The sequence below is a fragment of the Sus scrofa genome, chromosome 2 (genome assembly GCF_000003025.6).
Source record: "Sus scrofa isolate TJ Tabasco breed Duroc chromosome 2, Sscrofa11.1, whole genome shotgun sequence".
In the NCBI taxonomy this organism is placed as follows: Eukaryota; Metazoa; Chordata; class Mammalia; order Artiodactyla; family Suidae; genus Sus; species Sus scrofa.
The window spans coordinates 59,811,598-59,819,677 of NC_010444.4; the positions used below are offsets into that span (position 1 = coordinate 59,811,598).

The window sequence follows — 8,080 nt, forward strand, 5'->3', positions numbered from 1 at the left end:
TGGCCAGCTACTCCTCCTCCTTGAAGTCTCAGCTCATGTCAGCTGCCTGGGCAGCCACTCTGCCCAGCTCTAGGAGCCTCCCCTATCCCCCCAGTCTTTTTTTTTTTTTTTTTTTTTTTTTTTGGCTTTTTAGGGCCTTACCTGCAGCATATGGAAGTTCCCAGGCCAGGGGTTGAATTGGAGCTACCGCTGCTGGCCTACACCGCAGACACAGACACAGCAACATGGGATCTGAGCCATGTCTGCGACCTACACCACAGCTCATGGCAATGCTGGATCCTTAACCCATTGAGCAAGACCAGGGACTGAACCCACCTTCTCATGGATACTAGCTGGGCTCATTACTGCTGAGCCACAACAGGAACTTCCAACTCCCATCATTCTTTAATACATCTCCGTATTTTCTTTTCCCCTCAGCACACATCATGAGGGTCCTTATTGTGTCCCCAGTGCCCAGGCCAGGGCCTGGCACACCATAAGTGCTTAGTCTTTGTTGATTGAATAAATGACCCCACATGTCTGGAACTGGCACCTTTGTCTTCTCCACAGCCCCACTGGCAGCTCACTGCTGACCCCAGAATGTCAGTGTTCACAGGAGAAAGAAGCAAAGGAGCTGCTCCCTGAGGGCTGTCTCCAGGGAGTGAGGCCACAGGATCTGGATGGTGGCAGTCACTGCCCTTCCAACCTGGTTCATCTCCCCACTTCTGGCTGTGTGACACTGGGTGGATCACTGAGCCTCTCTGAGCAGGTTCCCAACCACCAGTGATCAGAGAAAGTGGACAGTGACTCTCTGGGGGGCGGGGGTCAATAATAATAATTACTATATTATTAGCATTATTTCAAAGGTTGGCATTTTTCTTAAGTCACCAGCTTTTCTATCCAACTCCTGGGAGCCCCCACCCCCAAAGGTGACTTGAGTTTGGGGTTCACTCACCCTGGGGTTCAGGGGTCTCCCTGATGAGGCACCACCAAAAGGCCTGTCCCCTTCAGTCCCACTGGGCTACCACTTGGCTGGCAGGAGGCTGAAGCAGCTTTTCTTCCTCCCTGGACCTGTAAGGACCAAATATGGACTGTGGGTGGAGGCAGGGCTCCAAGAGGGTGTGTGTGTGTGTGTGTGTGTGTGTGTGTGTGTGTGTGTGTGTGTGTGTGTGTGTGTGTGTGTATAGCTCCCAGACTACAATGGTCTCTCTTTCTCTCCTTTTTTTTTTTTTTTTTTTTTTTTTTTTTAAGGGCTTCACCTGTGGCATATGGAGGTTCCCAGGCTAAGGGTTGAATCGGAGCTGCAGCTGTCAGCCTATGCCACAGCCGCAGCAACGCCAGATCCAAGCTTCATCTGTGAACTACACCACAGCTCACAGCAACGCTGGATCCTTAACCCACTGAGGGAGGCCAGGGATCGAACCCACATCCTCATGGATACTCGTCAGGTTTGTTTCCACTGAGCCACAAGGGGAACGCCTATAATGGTCTTGAGAACCAATCTGCACTCTGAAAAGCTGGGTAACCTTTTAAGTATTAAGGAACTCAGAACCAGTGGCGCTGTCTGTCCAGTGGGGGCCCTGTTGCCTCCCTCAGGCCCTTCAGCGAGCCCCTGCTGATACCTCCCCCATTATATCAGGCCTGCTCCCTGAAGGCCCCCCTCTGTCCCCAGAACACTGAAGGTTCTACCTGCCTTTCCCCATGCTGTTCGGTCTTCCTCCCCCTCCCCCACCCCCACTATGCCCCACTGATTCCTTCACCACAGGGAGAACAGGGTGGGTGAGGCTAGGATGGGCTGGTGTGAGGAAAGAGTCAGGAATCTCTGGCTTGACCAGCTCTATTCTTGGCTGCCCCTAAATCCTCCCCGTCTGCAGCTGCCCTGGGGAGTGTAGCTCTCTCGTGGTATTTGCTGTCTATACAGGGCTGTCTCCAGAATCCCCGTAGGAGTACCCAGGTCCTGCCCTGGAGGAGAGAGCAGATGGGAACGCAGGGCAGCCCCATGATGCAGAGGGGTGGGGGAGCGTGGCCAGACCCCAGAATGGGACTGAAGGGAAAACACAGCCAGCCATGAACATCATAGCTGTGTTTTCTTTCACCAGGGGTCTGGAGTTAGAGGCCAATGGCCACCTGCATGGCTCAGGGGCCACCTGTTCTAGCCAGGGGGACTTTAGAGCTGACTCTGGCCCTGGGAGAGCAGAGGGATTGTCGAAGGTCAACCAGGGAATGTGAGAATCAGAGTGGAGATTATTCTATTGGCTCATGATGCTTGCCTTGCCCATCTGGAATCTGCCCCCCTCTACCCTAGGGATGTCCCTCAAGGTCTTAAGCAGGCTCGGGGAACAGGCTACGGGGCCTGAGAGACCTGGGAGCCAAAAGGAGGGAGCCAGATGAGCTTCTCCATTCAGTTTTGACAGGGCCTCTAGGAAGGCAGAGAGACTTGGTGAGAAAGAATGCCCCCCCTCTAGTTCCAGGGCCCCCAGAAAGGGCCCTCACACCTGTAGTTAAACGCAGGGAGCAGAGGACTCTAGAGCCAACACCACCACCGAGATTAGTGAATTGGCCACAAACCCAGCTCTGTCCCAGCCCAGCTGGTTGACCTTGGCTAAGTGCTAACCCTCTCTGGGCCTCTCTTCCTGTCAATGGGGGTGGGGGTAAGAGAAGCAGCTTAGGGAAGAGATCAGAGCAGGAGCTCCAAGAGCTCCAAAGAGCAGGAGCTCAAACGCACAGTAGGCTGGCAGGCGGGGGTTCCCTCCTGTAGGGCCAGCCGGGGAAATCCCTGCCACACACTGGGAGAGAAACACCTGGGGGAGGGGGAGAGAAAGGGGAGGGGGGCAGTGGGACCAGTCCTCCCCAGCCCCCACCCACTGAGGGCGGCACGGGAAGATCCCCACGTCTCCACCCTCACCTCCCTGGGAGGAGGTCTCCGCATGCCAAATTTCAGGAGCCGGGCACCCTTCTCCAGGGGTGGGGGGCCCTGGAGCTGACTCGGGGCTTGGTGTTGGGTGGGGGGATGGAAGGGGCTTCCTTCCCTCCCGAAGCCCCCCCCCCCCCTTTGAATTCCCCGAGTCGGGCAAACCCTGAACGATACTCCCATCGCGGAGAAGGGGAGCGCCGCTGAGACCTCCACCACGGAACCCACCCTCCTAGTGCCTACTCACCGGCCGGAGTCGGCCGCAGCAGCTGGAGCCCCAGCGCCCGGCCCGAGCGCGAAGACAAGTGCACCGCCGGGCAAGGGCGTGTGAGCCGGGAGGGTGTGCGCGCGCCGCCGCAGAGCTGACCCCCTCCCCGCGGTTCTGGGCCCGGCCCCGCCCCGCCGCCCGGGGAGAGGGGCGCCGACCGAGCGAGGAGGAGGCGGCGGGTTGCGCCACCGCGCGACCCCCTTCCCGACCACGCAGCTTTAGAACTGGGGGGCGGGAATCCCCGTCCTGGTCTCGCGCAAGCCCCCTCCCCGCAGGGGCGTGCCAGCAAACCTCTGAGGATGCTCAATCAACCGGGAGGACCCTTCGCCGCCGCTGGCCCTATCGGTCTTTTACAGATGGGGAAACTGAGACTCAGAGAGGGGGAGCCCTGGGTCGGGGCCCAACGACCCAGCAGCACAGAATACGACTGCCCCCCTCACTCTGGAGGCTGCTCTCGGGGATCTGGGGAAGGAGTAGAGCCAGGGAGACAGAGGAAGGCAATTAAGCTCCCCCTCACACATATCCTGAGTGGGGCCTGGGGGTTCCAACAGGAACCTGGAGGTTTCGGGCAGCTGGTGATGTTGCCGGGGCGGTAAGGTCCTAGTGAGGGAGGACCCGGAGTGTCTGGAAAACAAACCACAAAAAACTTCTCTGTGTTATTGTTGGATCGTGATATTCTGATATCTGCCCTTTTCCCGCACGATTCTGGGACCCCGCCTAACGTGAATGGCAGAGGCCTGGATGGGTTTATGAAGGTCACTCTGCCAAATTTAGAACAATGCAGCTCCCGAGGTCTGGGTCGTTAGGGGATGGGGGGATTGAGCCTAGGGCTCAGCCCCTCGGATGACCTTGGCCCTGCCCAGGCCCCTCTCTAAGTCTGTTTCTTGGAGTGTCCGGACCGGACAGTGCCCACCTCTGGGGCCCCTCCAGCACTTGGGAGTCAGTAGGGCTGCCGGCTACGTTTTGCTGGTCTCCTCCAGCCCTCCCCTTCACCTCTAGGACGCGTGGCGCCCTCCCAGAGCTCTATCTTCCCCCTCTTTGCCCCTTGCCCCCGCTGCTCCACCCGCCCCGTCTCCGAACCCCCCACCCACCTTCTGCCTTGGCCTGGGCTGAAGGAGATTTCCTCTAGGGAGCCAGAAGGCTTCTACGAGCCTCCATCCTTTTTTGTTGTGGTTTTTTTTCCCCCCTCTTTTCTTCCATTCATTCTAAAAATAGCCGTCCCCCTCCAAACTCCCCCCACCCCCGGCGGGGAGCATCTCGTGAAAGGTAATGCACTCCCGGGCGGGGTCCCGACGCCCGAGGCGGGGATTCCGTGGTTCGGGAGGGGCTGGGGGAAGCAGACGGCCGGGCGGCTGTGTGTGTGGTGGTGGTGGTGGTGGTGGGGCGACTGGGAACGCTCCCCCTCCCTCCCTTTATGTCTGTAAGTCGCGCTCAGAGGGAGCCGCCAGCGTGACCGTGACCAAGTGTGAAGGGAAAGAGAACAAAGCGGCGGGGGGTCTCCGGGGTCTGCATTGTGGAGGCAGAGAGGGGGAGGGCTGCAGGAACCGCGGGGACTCAACAGAGGAGGGGCTTCACCCAGCAGCTCCGTGGGGGCGACTCCCCGCCCATGCGGGGAGGCTGAGAACCCAGGCGAGGGAGAGTCTCGAGAAAGGGTCGGGAGCCAGCGACAGGGCAGGCATCATTGGGGGTGTCCCCCATTGAACCCCCACAGTTGTCCCGTGGAGACCCCCAGAATGCCCCCCTCCCAGTCGCACAGCTCATGTGTCCCCTATGTCTTCCTACAGTCCTTTCTCTAGGATGCAGCCACAGAATTCTGTCCACACCCATGTGACTGGTCATGTTCCTGTCCTGAGTTACCAGCACCCTCCTCCTTGAACCAAGAGGAGGAGCCTGACTCACTTCCTCCCAAAAGGCCCACAGGTCTGGCCCCCCACTCCCCCTTTGTGCCCACCTTTCAGCTGTCTCCTTGTCTGGCCCCAGGGCCTTTGCATCTGCTGTTCCTTCTGCCAGGATCACCCTTCTCCAGTCTCCTCACCTCCAATTGTCTTTCAGAGCCCTGTCCAATGTCACCTCCTGCCTAGAATTGTTTCTTCTCTGGGCACATCACCCTAGTTTATTGTCCTTACTCCCTGGTGAAAGTGATCTGTTACTTATTCACCTTTTGCTTCCCTTAGGGGAAGGGTGGGTGCTGGTGCAACTTGAACCTGGCTGATGAGAGGAGGGGGCCAACTCTGACCCCCACCACCCCGGAAGCTACCCAGCTCCAAATAAAGGGATGGCATCCCCTGCTCAGGGAGCCGCCCCAGAAAGCACTCCTAGAACATGGCACAAAAGATCCAGGACCTGATTCTGCAAGGGCGTCGCCTAGGACAACAAAACTAAAAACACGGTCAGGGACTCAAATGTTCCCCATTCAGGGACTGCTTAGCCTGTTTTCAGAATAACATGCCGCTGGGAAAAATGACCCATGAGGCCAAGATTTCAGCCTGTTGAGCAGAAGCTAGGAGGGAGCAGCGACTGTTTTCTGTGTTCTGATGGCAAATAAAAGATGAGAAGTAGGGAGGGGAGAGGCACTGGGGGCAGGGGCCCTCAGGAGCTGACCTTTCCAGTTATTAGCTTTCCCATAATGTTTTATTATCTTATACTTTTTGAAACCAAAGGGGAGGATAAAGGAAAATTGCTTTGTTATATGGTACAAAAGCTCAGAGAGGGTGTGTGTCCCTAAGGGATGGAAAAAGCAGCTGTGTTGAAAAATCAAAATCTTCCCCTAGTACTTGCCTCCATAAAATTACCCTCCAAAGTTTTTTGAGTAGCTACTACAGGTTTGCCCAGAGATTGAGGGGGAACCTGGTGTGGCAGCTTCCGGGGTTGCAGGCTGAGAGTTAAGGAGCCTTGGAGGTTCCAGGAGGAGGTGATGGCGGTTGGCAGGGGTGTTATGTCACCTCAGCAGGGCCAGGCCCATGGCAGAGGGTTTGGAGGGGGTTGAGAAAGAGAAAGAGAGACAGAGAGGGAGGGAGAGGAGACTCGTGAAGGTGCTTTTGGGTGCCCTGTCTTTGCACATTTCACTCCTGGCCAGGACTCCACCTCAGGGTGGCATTGTACAAGACCAGGAGGATGGGAGACAGCAAAGGAGGGCACCACTCTGCAGGGCTGTGGGGCACCCGGGAGGTGAGACAAAGGCATCATTTGAGAGGTCCCAGTGGCTTTCAAAAAGACTCAAGGGACATGCAGTGAGAGGGGAAGTAAAAGTGGGCTGGCCAGACCATGATTAGGGCTACCAGTAAACTATAGTGCAAGGAAATGGTGGATCTTTAAAATAAAAATCATTCATTGCTTAACTGAAAGTCAGTTTAACTGGTGTGTCCTGTATCCTTTTTTTTCTTCTAAATCTGGAGACTCTACACCTGGATTCCCTGCCTCAGCAAACCTGGGGTTTGCAGGTTGGGGGTGTCCTGAAGGTGTGCATCCTCTCCCCCAGTCACCCTACACCTAACCGTGTCCTTTCATAAGTACTCTTTGTCCCCCTCATATTGTGCATGTCCTTTAACTGAAGTTCCTCTTCCCTTCCTTTTTCTCCTTTGTCCCCCTCTCTCTACACTCTTCCTCAGTAATCCCTCCTCCCGTACCCCTCTCTACATCACTCCCACCCCTCGCATTTCCCCCCCCCTTCTCTGGCACCCACCCGGCCTCTTCTTTCCATCACCTTCCCTCCCGGTCCCACAGCCCTTCTCTGCGCGTTCACCCCCTCCCCTGGCTCCCACTGTCTCCTGCTCCCCCCCCCATTTCCGCCCCATCGGTTCCCCAGGCGCACGAGGGGGAACCCCGGCCGCAGGCGCGGAGACCCACGCAGGCGCAGAACGGCCCGGCTTCCCCAGGCTGCCACCGCCCCCGCACTGCGGCCCGCGCGCCTGGTTGCCAAGGCGACGGCGAGGGCCGGAGCGGGAACCTGGGGAAGACCCCTCGCTCCCTCCCTCCCCTGCCTACGCTTCAGCGAACCCCACTCCAGTTTGAGCCGGTTTCCCCGCCCCGCCCCCAGTGCGCACTGCGGCAGGTGAGGATTCCCTGGCCTACAGGGCGGGGGTCGGGAGGGGGTCCACGCATGCGCGCCGGGCGAGCTTTTCCCTCCCCGACTAGCGAGCGACGGGAAAGCCCTGGCGCGGTGGAGACAACCCCTGCGCAGGCGCAGTGAAGCTCCGGCGTCCCCGCGGCCCCGCCCGGTCGTCCTGGCAACGCAGGCGGGGAGGGCTGGAGCCCATGGAACTCCCGTCTCACGCCCCCTCCCGCGCACTGCGGCGAAGCCGGGGATTCCCTGCTGCCCGCGCGCATGCGCGGGCTTGGGATTTCCGCGGGGGCGGGGCCCGGGAGGTGGGGAGGGAGAGAGAGAACAGGCTTTTCTTTGCAACGGAACAATCGTTATCATCGTCTTTACGTCTGAGCAGTGAAGGCAGTCCTCTCAGCTCCTGGCTTGAGTTTTACCTTCACTCTCTGGTCCCTCTACAAGTCCCGGGCAGAGCTTGCCACGCGCAGCTCTGGTAGCTCTTCCTACCCTTGGTTCACATACCCGCCATGGCTCCCCAACGCCTTGGGGTGAAGCCCCATTCCTTAGCCTGGCATCCAAAGCCCTGAGCACTCGGCTGGCTTCTCCCTTCGAGTTAATCACCACTGGTCCCTGACCTTGCCTAACCACCCCCCCAACCACCCCACCTCAAATACCCAGAGGTGGCCTTACAGAAGGCTCCTTTGTCAAGCCTTTCTTCAGGATACAGCCTTCCTAGGCACCATCTCTCTGACTCTCAAGATAGCCTGGGGTTAGATACTATTTTCTCCCCCCTCCCCTGCTTTTTAGGGCCAGCATATGGAAGTTACCTGGCTCGGGGTCAAATCAGAGCTGCAGCTGCCAGTTTACACCGAGCAGCCACAGC

The 8,080-nt window shown here is 58.1% G+C and overlaps 1 protein-coding gene across 1 annotated transcript in view; it reads right to left on the bottom strand.

Moving 5' to 3' along the window:
* Window positions 1-3,218, bottom strand: part of KCNN1 (potassium calcium-activated channel subfamily N member 1) — a 34,806-nt gene extending 31,588 nt beyond the window's left edge. The window contains exons 1-2 of the mRNA XM_005654901.3: window positions 3,138-3,218; window positions 935-1,050 (exon numbers count right to left, since the gene is read on the bottom strand). The gene's annotated coding sequence lies outside the window, so the exon portion shown is untranslated. The remainder of the gene's footprint in view (window positions 1-934; window positions 1,051-3,137) is intronic.